The sequence below is a fragment of the Triticum aestivum genome, chromosome 3D, assembly GCF_018294505.1.
Source record: "Triticum aestivum cultivar Chinese Spring chromosome 3D, IWGSC CS RefSeq v2.1, whole genome shotgun sequence".
In the NCBI taxonomy this organism is placed as follows: Eukaryota; Viridiplantae; Streptophyta; class Magnoliopsida; order Poales; family Poaceae; genus Triticum; species Triticum aestivum.
The window spans coordinates 316,784,357-316,798,185 of NC_057802.1; the positions used below are offsets into that span (position 1 = coordinate 316,784,357).

Below are 13,829 nucleotides of genomic sequence, written 5' to 3' on the forward strand. Positions count from 1 at the left end.
TCTCTTTTATTTTAATTTGAACTTCTTAGTCTTATTCTTAGAAAAAATATGTTTTTAGATAAGCATCAAACATTTTTCTAAAAAATAACTTTATACTTTTATTTTTCCAAGAAACGGAAAGAATTTGAGTTTTTCTATATGCATCGAACTTCTCCTTTTTTAAATTTGAAATTCTTCATTTTATTTTCTAGTAACAAGGAAAACTGAGTTTTATCATAAATATGAAACTTCTCTATTTTTGTAATTTGGACTTCTTGATTTATTTTCTTTCAGTAAAGACAATATCCTAGTTTTGTAATAAATATTGAATTGTCCATTATTTCAATTTCAAATTCTAGTATTTTTTTTAATTTTTGAAACAATGAAAGTCCTTTTTATGATTTTTGAACTTCTCTATTTTTAAAATTTGAACTTCTTGTTTTTTATTTTAGAAATGGTGAAATATCCGCTTCTAAGTGTCTTTTACTTTTGAACTGCTCTTCTTGATTGTCCTTAGTGATTGAAGAAATTTGAGGTTTTAGTAAATATTGAACCGCTCCGCTTCTAGGTTTTTTTAAGGTGTGTTGTGAGTAGAACTCCGAACTTCGGCTGTCGTTTTTTTTTCGAACTTATGCGATATTTGTAAAAAAAAGAGCCAATTTGCGCAATTTTTGAATCTTTTCTAAATGGTTGACCTTGAACTTCTCGACATTTTTCACTATAGACACCTTTTTTTGTATGTAATAACGTCTCTATACACACCTTGAACTTCTCAACATTTTTCACTATACACCCCTTTTTTGTATGTAATAACTTCTCTATGTCAAATGTCTCCCTGAATGTATATGAGCTTACCTAAAAATATGTACGTAAGCTTCTTTTTTTAATATGAACTTCTCGATTTATTCTTTAGTGATGGAGAAATTTAGTGAAAATATCTAGTTTTATTCAATTTTTTGGTTTATCATTTAGTAACGAGGAAAATCCTTGGGTATAGTGTTAGTACAGTGTTATCAACTGAATATATTTTGAAGTCTATCATAGTATCAGTACAGTGTTAGTAGTAGTCCATGTAGACACGGTGACAACAATTATAATAAACTCACAAGTAAAGAACACTCGCATCTCCCATCCTGGTACATCTAACTCACTGAAACCCATAAGCAAATCACTCTACGTAACGCCTAACACTGGTACTTCTAGCTGACAGAGACATGACCTGCTTAGCTTGGTTAACAACCACTAGGCTATGCCAAAATCAGCGAGTGCGCAGCTAGCTACTGCCTCCGGCTACTTCCCTGGAGCACTGTGTGAGGCGATCGAATGCATCAAGCGCGTGCTGCAAACATATCACACATGGATCGAGTACAACTTTATTGACAGCGATGGCGACCATGGACGCTGGAAGAAAGACGATTGGCACGACCTGTAGGAGTCGTCCTGCTAGTGTGGTACAATGTGGACTTCGGCAACGCCATTCATATGGCCGGGAGGTACCAACGACCGGTGGAGACGTGGCAGAAAGGAAGGTCGCAGGCTGGAGGTGCGACGCTGGGAGCTTGCTTGCTGGAGCAGCGGGAGAAAGAGGTATGTTGGAGGGCGGCCGTCCACGTTTATGCATCAGGGAAAGAGGCCATAGCTGCAGGTGAGAAAGCAATGTTCAGAAACGTGCTGCTCATTCACTAAAATCGATGGAACTATTCTAGTCTAATACTTCACAAATTTGAAATCTAAGCAGAGTTTTTGCTGGAACTTACCTCGTGGAAAATCACTAGATCCGAGATCGCACGACTTCTTTCTTTATCATATCTGAACTTCAAATTAGTGCCTTCCCATTTTTTGCTCTGGCACGCTGTACAAGCTTCAGATAGTACATTAGAGAGCAGTAGCACAATACACAACACTGGAAGAAAGTAGCAGCAAGCTTTTCAATCCATTAGGAAATTGATGAAAATAATGAAGAACACTTACTGGATAACCAAGAAACATGGTGAAAAAATTCAGCGGAAAAAGTACAACTCAAATATCAGTTTTTCACATTCTACACGGTTAATTCCTTTTTAACAACATACGTATGAAATTAATTAACGAATCATCTCTTTTATGCAGATGTAGACCCAATCATTCATGATTCTTCTTTAACATACTAAGATGACCAACAACAATACTGACTTGCAAACAATATTGTAGAAACAAACATCAGAGTTACCCGTCGCTTGAACGAGTAGAGCTGAGGCAACAAGTTCAGTTGTACAAATGGAACAAACAGAACCGTGTTTATAGCTCTTGCGATGCGCAAGAAAGTCTGACGACGACGACGGACAAGCTCGCCGGGAGCAATAGGCGATGCAAACAACACACTGAGATTCAGAGATAGCGACGAACTCACGTCCGTCATTAGCACATCAAGCAGAGAGCAACACAACACATCAATTTCCCCTAAAGAAAATTAGAATATGAAGTCTCCAAAAGAAAGGGTGTGGCATGCCATCCAAATGGAGCAGCAGAGGCGAGGTTAATTCATCGTCTAGCAACCGTGAACCGCCTCTTTGTGGGAGGGAGCACCGTGGAGGCACAGTGTGTCAAATCCGTCCGGCCGCTACAGTGACATTTGAACTTCTTGCAGCGGCACCAGCTTCCTGCAGGGGCATGGCGGAGGAGACCTGCATGGCACGGGCGAGGCGGGATCAGGAGTAGCTCCAGGATGGAAAGGGATGTAAAGGTGGAGAAGGTCAGGGGTGAAGGGTCACCGGGGCGACGCACTGGTGCGAGAAGGCATGGCGGCGCTCGGACGGTGCGTGGTTGCCGGAAGGAAGACGGCGTTCGGCAGCAGCGAGGCATCTGGCGACGACCACAACTGGGCGGGGGGTCGTGGAGAGCCGCTCGTCGGCGGTTGGATCCCGGTGGCGGCACGGCGGCGCGGGGGTCCGGGGAGGGCGGGCTGCGACGGGGCGTCCGGGGAGGGCGCACGGCGGCAGGGGGCAGTGGGGGGGGGGGGGGGGGCTCGTCGCGGCGGGGGTTCCGGCGAGGACACGCGCGGCGTGGGGTTCCGGGGAGGGCGCGCGCGGCGGCGGGTTCCAGGAAGGGCGTGCGCTGCGGCGGGACGTCCGGGGAGGGCGCACCGCGGCAGGGGGCGGTGGGGGGCCTCGTGGCGGCGGGGGTTCCGGCGAGGACGCGCGCGGCGTGGGGTTCCGGGGAGGGCGCGCGCGGCGGCGGGTTCCGGGGAGGGCGTGCGCGGCGGCGGGATGAGGGGCTCGGGGAAGGAGAGGTTGCAGGAGGTTTGGGGAAGCGGGGTCAGGGCAGGGGTGGTTCTTTTTTAATCCGGAGCTCGATTCAGTTTTTCAAATTCAGGAATAGCCCGTCCGCCCTATATACGGCGCGCCGTGATCCAAATAACTATTCTGATTTCAGAATTAAAATAGTGCTACTATATATATATGGAAAATCTACTCCAAAAGTCCAAACAAATAAGTACTACGCTACATCGTCTTCATGATTAATTCATATGATTGAAGAAATGAAGAAAAATAACAACTAAAAATAGGAACACACCATAACACGTGGACTTAATCCTATATAAACTGAAAATGTAAAACTTAAGTAATACAGAAGTTGCTTGGTCGAACCAAAGATAAACACTTTAATTTTCTTGAACGACTTGTTTGTTGTAGTTATCATAGAAACAAAGTAAATTTTAAATCTGTTGAAATTGTATGCATTGTTATGCGTAGGAAAAAAAATCATATAATTAACTGTGCAACATAGTAACCAAACTCCGTATACAGAAAATGTTCCTAAGGTAAACTCCTAAACATTTTGGTCAATAAATTCTTTAAACCAAAGAGCCATGTGCAACTACCTTAATACTATTCGTAGTCGGAGATGTCAACGACCTCCGTGTCGGCGGTGTCAGACGGACCGGCCTCCTAGTCGTTGGTCGCGGCCCGCAGCTCCGACTCATCGAACTCCATGTCGGCAAAGATTCCCTCCAGCTCCGCATCCACCTTGAGAAGGTAGCGGAGGTTTGCTGCGACCTCGAGCTCTGACAGGATGGAGTCGAGGATGGCCTACTTCTCCACCGCCTCCTCCGCTTGGGCCACTTCAAACTTGTTAGAATAAATAGAGATAGATGTATTCATGTAAACTTGGCCTATACGGCATCCTAGAAGGATCTAGTGGAGACATGTAAATAGAATTCTCTTTGTAAATTTAAACTACTTTCCTTGTCTCCCAAGATCATCTAGGATCCAATCTATGTACATCGCTGGCAACGTTCTGCCCAATATAAATAGATGACTGCGGCCTCTTATGGAGGTAGATACGCTTAACCAATTACAAATGGTATCAGAGCCATCTTCCTCTAAATCGCTCTAGCTTCAACCCATCCCATCCATGGCGAGCTCATCCTCTGCACCGTCCCTCTCCCTCCTTACGGCCCTCGTGCAATCCGTCAGCCAGAAGCTTTCCAGGGGAAACCTTATCCTCTAAGAGGCGTAGATCCTCTCTGCAATCCGGGGGGCACAGTTGCAGAACTACATCGAACTCTGTCGTTGTGCCGCCCGCGACCAACACCACCACCGACAAGGAAGGGAAGAAGACGGCCGTGATCAATCCAGAGTTCACGGCATGGATGGCCATGGACCAGCAGGTCCTCATTGTGCTCCTTGGCACGCTGACAGACGATGTCCTTGTGGATGTCCTTGTGGCGGTTATCAATTAGCCAACCGCAACACATGCATGGAAGGCGATCGAAGATATGTTTTCAACGCACATGCGGGCTCGCAAGGGCAACACCCGCATCACCCTGGCTACTACGCACAAGGGTTCCATGACCATCTCTGAATACATCATCAAGCTCAGAATGCTTGGAGATGAGATGGAAGCAGTAGGCAAGGTGCTAGATGATGAAGACATGGTCTTGTACATCCTCGCCGGCCTCAACATCGACTTCAACCTTGTGGCGTCTGCCATTGCAGCACGTTCGGATCACTCTATTGAGCTATTCCTGTAAATGTCACAAACCACCTCAACGTGCGACAAAGAATCACTCCAAAGTTCTTATCAAGCGGAGAACATAAGATGAAATTGTTTGTAGGGTACGAAACCACCTCAAATTTATGCTTTCCGATCAATCTATTGAGCTATTCATATAAGTGTCACAGACAGCCCTAGAGTTTGTACTAGAATAACACCATATGATACACATCAACCAACTCTAATGTCGCCTAGATACTCCAATGTCACCACAAGTATCCGTGAATTAATTATACGATACGCATCAAACAACTTCAGATTCAAAATATTCAATCCAACACAAAGAACTTCAAAGAGTGCCCCAAGATGTCTACCAAAGAAAGTAGGACCAAAACGTGCATCAACCCCTATGCATAGATTACCCCAATGTCACCTCGGGAATCCGCGATTTGAGTGCCAAAACATATATCAAGTGAATCAATATAATACCCCATTGTCACCACGGGTATTCATATGCAAGACATACATCAAGTGTTCTCAAATCCATAAAAGCATTACATCCAATAATACTGAAACCTCAAAGGTAAAAACTCAATTCATCACAACAAGATAGAGAGGGAGAAACACCATATGATCCAACTATATTAACAAAGCTCGTGGTACATTAAAATTGTGCCAAATCAAGAACACGAGAGAAAGAGATCAAACACATAGCTACTTGTACATACCCCTAGCCTCGAGGGTGAACTATTCCCTCCTCATCATGGAGACCGCCGGGATGATGAAGATGGCCTCCGGTGATTATTTCCCCCTCCATCAAGGTGCCGGAACAGGGCTCCAGATGGTATTTTGAAGGTACATAGGCTTGCGGCGGCGGAGTCGAAGTTCTAGGGTTGTTTCTGGGGGTTTCTCTATTTATAAGATTTTTTAGTGTTGGAATCACACGAAGAGGGGCCACAAGGGGCCCATGAGGCACCAGCATGCGCCCAGGTGGCTTGTGGGGTCCCTGTGGGTCTTCTATTGCTCCCCCGAAGCTTCCTGGGTCTGATTTCTTCCAAAAAATCGTCAAAAAGTTTCATTGCATTTGGACTTCATTTGATATGGATTTTCTGGAAAACCAAAAATAAGCAGAAAACAACAACTCGCACTGGGCACTAGATCAGTATGTTAGTCCATTAAAATCATAAAAAAAGCCATACAAAAGTGCACCAAAATCATACAGAACTATAATAAACATGGCATGAATACTTCATAAATTATAGATACATTGGAGACGTATCAACATCTCCAAGCTTAATTCCTTCTCGTCCTCGAGTAGATAAACGATAAAAGAAATAATTTAGGAAGTGTGAATGCTAGCATAGTGCATTCACCAATAATAATTGCAGTCACTTTTTCTAGCATCAATATATATCATAAACAGTAGCTCATCTCATAAAACTTCTCATGATCAAGTAGCAAAGTGTTCGCATGTTTAAAGTATAGACCATAAACTTTCTTGAAAACCAAAAAAGTATGTTCTCATTCATCAAACAATTACAATTCATCTTATTTTCAGCAAGGGTCTATGTAAGAGCTTTGTCCCCAAGCTTAATTCCTGCTCGTCCTCGAGTAGGTAAATGATAAAAACAGAATTTTTCATGTGGAATGCTGCCTAACATGTTTCTTTCGTAGCATGGACATTTGGACTTTATATGGTTCAAAGCAATAGTATATATTTGACATGAAGATTTCAATACTCAAGCATATCAGCAAGCAACCATGTCTTTCAAAATATCAACACTAAATAAAGTTATCCCTAGGCCATCATGCTCAATCATTGATCCATTCACGAAGCACACTCGGATATTAGCTACATCCAATGCTCAAGTATGATCATAGTGCCCCTTAGTTGGTGCTTTATAAGAGAAGATGGAGACTCAAATAAAATATAAAAATTTCATAAAGTAAATAGATAGGCCCTTTGCAGAGGGAAGTAGGGATTTGTAGAGGTGCTAGAGCTGAAAGCAAAAATTGAGAGATAAAAACATTTTGAGAGGCATGCTTTTACTATCAACGAAGACGACCGACTAATTCCCAACACTTTCCATGCTAGATATATCATATGCAGTTCCCAAACATAAAGTAAAGTTTATTCCCTTTTTCCACCATTCTTTCACACTCCACGGCTAGTGATACGTCTCCAACGTATCTATAATTTTTGCTTGTTCCATGTTGTTATATTATCATTCTTGGATGTTTTACAATCATTTTATAGCAACTTTATATCATTTTTTGGGACTAACCTACTAACATAGTGGCCAGTGCCAGTTGCTGTTTTTTGCTTTTACTTCACAGAATATCAGTACCAAATGGAGTCCAAACACAGCTAAACTTTTTCGAGATTTTTGTTGGACCAGAAGACATCCAGTGGGCCAAAAAAGTGCTAGAGGGGAGGCCCGAGGTGAGCACAAGACACCTGGGTGCGCCAGGAGGCCCAGGCGCTCCCAGGTGGGTTGTGCCCACCTCGGTGATCTCTCGCACTACCTCTTCTCCCTATAAATACCCCAATATTCCAGAAACCCTAGGAGAGTCGACGAAAAACAATTCTAGCCGCCGCAAGTTCCAGAACCACGAGATCCAATCTAGACACCATCACAGAGGGGTTCATCATCTTCATTGGTGCCTCTTCGATGATGCGTGAATAGTTCATCATAGACCTACGGGTCCGTAGGCAGTAGATAGATGGCTTCCTCTCTCTTTTTGATTCTCAATACAATGGTCTCTTGGAGATCTATTTGATGTAACTCTTTTTGTGGTGTGTTTGTTGGAATCCAATGAAGTTTGAGTTTATGATCGGATCTATATCCATGAAAGTTATTTGAGTTTTCTTTGATCTCTTATATGCATGATTACTTATAGCCTCGTAATTCTTCTTCGAATCTTTGGTTTAGTTAGGCCAAATGGGTCGATTTTTCTTGCCATGGGAAGAGGTTCTTTGTGATGGGTTCGATCATGTGGTGTTCTTTCCTAGTGACAGAAGGGGCAGCAAGACACGCATGTATCATTGCTATTAAGGATAACAAGATGGGGGCTATTCCTACATGAATAGATCTCGTCTACATCATGTCATCATTCTTATTGCATTACTCTGTTTCTCCATGAACTTAATACACTAGATCCATGCTGGATAGCGGTCGATGTGTGGAGTAATATTGGTAGATGCAGGCAGGAGTCGGTCTACTAATCTTGGACGTGATGCTTATATAATGATCATTGCCTGGATATCGTCATAATTATTTGATCTTCTATCAATTTCCCAACAATAATTTGTTTACCCACCGCGTGTTATTTTCTCGAGAGAAGCCACTACTGAAATCTATGGCCCCCGGGTCAATTCTTTACATATTTGCTTTGAGATATATTTTTATTCGCTTTTGTTTTCAGATCTATTATTCCAAAAACCCAAAAATACCTTGCTACATGTTTTTATTACTTATTTTATTTCACGCTTTATCGAGAGCTATTTATCCAATCTACCACAAATCTATCTATCTTTTTACCGTGGAGGGATTGACAACCCCTCTTACGTGTCGGGTTGCAAGTATTTGTTCTTTGTGTGCAGGTACTGTTTACATAGTGTTCCTTGGTTCTCCTACTGGATTGATACCTTGGTTTCATAACTGAGGGAAGTACCTACTGTAGCTGTGCTGCTTCATCCCTTCCTCCTTGGGGAAATACCGACGTAGTTCGAGTGACATCAAAAGGAATTTCTAGCGCTGTTGCCGGGGAGGATCCAGTCAAGATAGCCTCCCGTTAACTTGCTAATTTTTGGCGCCGTTGCCGGGGAGACATCATCAACATCTATTAGGTTCCTAATCACAAATCTCATATCCTTACAATTTACATTATTTTCCATTTGCCTCTCGTTTTCATCTCCCCCACTTCAAAAATTTGCCGTTTTATTCGCCTTCTTTTTCTTTTGCTTTTTCTTGTTAGATCTATATTTTTGTTTGCGATCTTGCTTGCCCTACTTTGTCATTATGGCTAGTTCTTCCTCTACCCCCGAAAACGAGGTTCTTAATTTCAAACAAAGGGGAGGAGAGAATCTAAAAGATGCTTGGTATAGGATTTGCAATGCTCATAATAGATCTGTTCGTAAGCAATCTACCGTTGTTCTTCTTCGCATTTTTTATGTGGGCATAACTACTTGGTATAGATTCATCCTTGATATGATTACCGGTGGGAATTTCTTGATGTGTCCATCTTTGGACGCTTTTAATGCTATGGGAAATCTAGTGGGTTCACCACCTCTCATGATTAATGAAACAACTTTAACTCTCGAGCATGTTATGGAAAGGTTAGATGCTATTGAAAAGAAAATGCTCACTGAAGAAAACATTGAAAAATCAGATAAAAGGGTGCACAATCTTACTAATAGAATTGGGTCAAAAGCGGAAGATGCTCTTAAGGTACTAAAAGAAAAAGAACCCACAGTCGACGAGAGAATAGAAGAGAGCCCCGCTAGAGTTGATAAGTTGGAAGAATTTTTTAGTAACTCGAGCTCGGCTTTTTCTTCCATTAAAACTATTGAAAAAACTCCTATAAAAATTTGCAAGTCTACACAAATCACTAAGAACAAAGGTGCCACATCTGATAGCCACAAGGAAGATCTTAAAATGATTAGTATTCATCCCAACCTTATGGAAGTGATAAAAGACCATACTAGCAAGAATGAATTTTTCAATCTCATTCCTAGAATTATTGTTATTTAAAATTTATATGCTAGATCTTTGAAGAATTTCAAGTGTTGGATTGAGGAGCTGGAAACTAAAGATGATAATACTTGAATCTATGAATTATGGCTAGCTAGGGGCATAAAACGATAACGCTTGTTGGGAGGCAACCTAATGAATAAAATTTATTTTTGCCCTTTTCTTTCTGTTCTTGAGTGTTTGCACAATTATGCTACTGTTATGAGTGTGTTTTTTATGTTTTAATTAGTGTTTGTGCCAAGTAGAGCCTTTGGGATCATGTTGGGTGATAGTTGATTTGATCTTGTTTGAAAAACAAAAACTTTGGCGTCCAGTAGCAGAATTTTGTAAAATCACAGAAGCGACAAAAAATTCTGAATTTTGTACGCAAGATTTATATACAAATTTCCTACGTTGTCCTAATTTTCAGAATTTTTGGAGTTACAGAAGTGGTTATAGTACATATTACTATAGACTGTTATGGTTTTGATAGATTCTGTTTTCGTTGCTTTGTGTGCTTACTTTGATGAATCTATGGATTGTATCGAGGGGTATAAGCCATGGTAAAGTTGTAATACAGTAGGTATAATGCAATAATAAAATATGAATGGGTTTGCAACAATACTTAGAATGGTGATTTGATTTATTATACTAACGGATCTCACGAAGGTTTTGGTAAGTTTTGTGTGATTGAAGTTTTCAAGTTTTGGGTGAGATCACGATGGATGAAGGAATAAGGAGTAAGAAGAGCCTAAGCTTGGGGATGCCCATGGCACCCCAAGATAATATTCAAAGAGAAACAAGCAACTAAGCTTGGGGATGCCCCAAAAGGTATCCTCTCTTTCTTCTAACGACCATCAGTATTTTACTTGGAGCTATATTTGTATTCGTCACATATAATGAGTTTTGCTTGGAGCGTCTTGTATTATATGAGTCTTTGCTTGTTTTGCCTTTTAGTTTGTCAAAGTATCCTTGTTGGACACACCTATTTGAGAGAGCCAAAATTATGCCATAATTTGTTAGAATTGCTCTTTATGCTTCACTTAAATTTTTTGAGCTATGGAATTGCTCTAGTGCTTCACTTATATCTTTTTTAGCACTGTGTGATTTAATATGTTTGAAGAAATACTCTCATGCTTCACTTATATTTATTTGAGAGTTAGTAATTTTAAAGAAATTCTCTCATGCTTCCCTTATATTATTTTGAGAGATGAATTTTTTATGCTCATGTTTTTCACTTAAATTTATTTTGAGCTTGTCAAAAGCAATGGCAATATATGAAACTAGTCCCAAAGTGATAGATATGCAAGAGGGATATAATAAAAACTTTCATGAAGATCATTGGACAAATTAAACTTGATTCCTTGTAATAGTTTTGAGATATTATGATAGTGATATGTGAGTCATGTTGGTGAGTAATTATGCTTTAGTAAGAATATTGGTGTTAAGGTTTGTGATTCCCTATGCAAGCACGAAAGTCAATTGTTATGCAATGAAATTGCATCCTACTTGTGGTGCATTATTCGGTGTTATTTATGATTAATGCTCGCTTATGTGATTCTTTGTTTCTTGGTTGGTTGCTTCTCAATCTTTTTGCTAGCCTCCACTTGTACAAAGTAGAAATACTACTTGTGCATCCATAATCTTTAAACCAGTTTTGCCACATGAGTCCACCATACCTACCTATATGCGGTATTCCCGTGCCGCTCTAAGAAAATTTGTATGTGCCACCTCTAATTTTTAAAATAAATTTCCTTTTGGTGTGCTCATACCGCTCATGAAGCAGCAGGGGGTGGCCAATATTTTCCATGCTAGATGTGTTATTCTCAAGATGAGTGTTTATTCACTTGTCATTGCACGAGAGTATAGCGGTAAAAGGGATGCCCAGTCCCGAAATGAAAAATAAATTTACTTTATGTTATCAAATAATAAATTCCTTGAAAAGTGTTGGTATGGAAGGCACTCGTGGATACTGCTAACCATGGATTGTGAAAGAATGGTGGAAAAAGGAATAAAATTTATTTTCTATTTGGGAACCGCCTATGATATATATAGCATGCAAAGTGTTGGGAATTACTCTGTCGTTTTCGTTCACGGGAAAAGTGTGCCTCTCAAAAAACAATATCCCTCAATTTTTGCTTTGAGCTTGGCACCTCTACAAATCCCTACTTCCCTCTGCGAAGGGCCTATCTATTTACTTTATGCAATTTTATTTTTATTTGAGTCTCCATCTTCTCTTATAAAGCACCAACTAAGGGGCACTATGATCATACTTGAGCATTGGATGTAGCTAATATGCGAGTGTGTTTCATGAATGGATCAATGATTGAGCATGATGGGCTAGGGATAACTTTCTTTAGTGTTGATATTTTGAAAGACATGGTTGCTTGTTGATATGCTTGAGTATTGAAATCTTCGTGTGAAAACTAGACTATTGCTTCGAACCATACAAAAGTCCAAATGCCTAAGCTACAAAAGAAAATAATATGTGATGAACATGTTAGGAAGCATTCCCCATCAAAAATTCTGTTTTTATCATTTACCTACTCGAGGACGAGTAGGAATTAAGCTTGGGGATGCTGATACGTCTCCAACGTTTCTATAATTTTTGCTTGTTCCATGCTGTTATATTATCATTCTTGGATGTTTTACAATCATTTTATAGCAACTTTATATCATTTTTTGGGACTAACCTATTGACATAGTGCCCAGTGCCAGTTGCTATTTTTGCTTGTTTTTTACTTCGCGGAATATCAGTACCAAACGGAGTCCAAACATAGCAAAACGTTTTGGAGAATTTTTTTGGACCAGAAGACATCCAGTGGACCAAAGAAGTACCACAGGGGAGGCCCGAGGTGAGCACAAGACACCTGGGCGCGCAAGGAGGCCCAGGCACGCCCAGGTGGGTTGTGCCCACCTCAGTGACCTCCCACACCGCCTCTTCGCCCTATAAATACCCCAATATTCCAGAAACCCTAGGAGAGTCAACGAAAAACAATTCCAGTCGTCGCAAGTCCCAAAACCATGAGATCCAATCTAGACACCATCACAGAGGGGTCCATCATCCTCATTGGTGCCTCTCTGATGATGGGTGAGTAGTTCATCATAGACCTACGGGTCTGTAGGCAGTAGCTATATGGCTTCCTCTCTCTCTCTTTGATTCTCAATACAATGGTCTCTTGGAGATCTATTTGATGTAACTCTTTTTGCGGTGTCTTTGTTGGGATCCGATGAAGTTTGAGCTTATGATCGGATCTATATCCATGAAAGTTATTTCAGTTTTCTTTGATCTCTTATATGCATGATTAATTATAGCCTCATATTTCTTCTTTGAATCTTTGGTTTAGTTAGGCCAACTGGATCAAATTTTTCTTGCCACGGGAAGAGGTGCTTTGTGATGGGTTCAATCGTGTTGTGTTCTTTCCCAGTGACAGAAGGGCCAGCAAGACACGCATGTATCGTTGCTATTAAGGATAACAAGAAGGGGGCTATTCCTACATGAATAGATCTCGTCTACATCATGTCATCGTTCTTATTGCATTACTCTGTTTCTCCATGACCTTAATACACTAGATGCATGCTGGATAGCAGTCGATGTGTAGAGTAATAGTAGTAGATGCAGGCAGGAGTCGGTCTACTAATCTTGGACATGATTCCTATATAATGATCATTGTGTGGATATCATCATAATTATTTGATCTTCTATCAATTGCCCAACAGTAATTTGTTTACGCATCATGTGCTATTTTCTTGAGAGAATCCACTAGTGAAATCTACGGCCCCAGGGTCTATTCTTTATCATATTTGCTTTGAGATCTATTTTTATTTGCTTTTGTTTTCAGATCTATTATTCCAAAAACCAAAAAATACCGTGCTACACTTTTTTATTACTTATTTTATTTCGTGTTTTATCGAGAGCTATTTGTCCAATCTACCACAAATCTATCTATTTTTTTACCATGGAGGGATTGACAACCCCTCTTACGCGTTTGTTGCAAATATTTGTTGTTTGTGTGAAGGTACCGTTTACATAGTGTTGCTTGGTTCTCCTACTGGATTGATACCTTGGTTTCATAAGTGAGGGAAATACCTACCATAGTTGTCCTGCATCATCCCTTCCTCTTTGGGGAAATACCGGCATAG

At 40.9% G+C, this 13,829-nt stretch overlaps 2 long non-coding RNA genes across 2 annotated transcripts; both read right to left on the reverse strand.

Annotated features, from left to right (window-relative positions):
• Positions 1–1,073: 1,073 nt before the first annotated feature.
• Positions 1,074–2,134, reverse strand: LOC123074550 (uncharacterized). The gene is made up of 2 exons (XR_006436012.1): positions 1,737–2,134; positions 1,074–1,618 (listed from the first exon to the last, which is right to left on the reverse strand). It is a non-coding gene; the product is annotated as an uncharacterized lncRNA (long non-coding RNA).
• Positions 2,135–2,163: 29 nt separating this feature from the next.
• LOC123074551 (uncharacterized) lies at positions 2,164–2,976 on the reverse strand. The gene is made up of 2 exons (XR_006436013.1): positions 2,743–2,976; positions 2,164–2,642 (listed from the first exon to the last, which is right to left on the reverse strand). It is a non-coding gene; the product is annotated as an uncharacterized lncRNA (long non-coding RNA).
• Between the last annotated feature and the right edge of the window lie 10,853 nt (positions 2,977–13,829).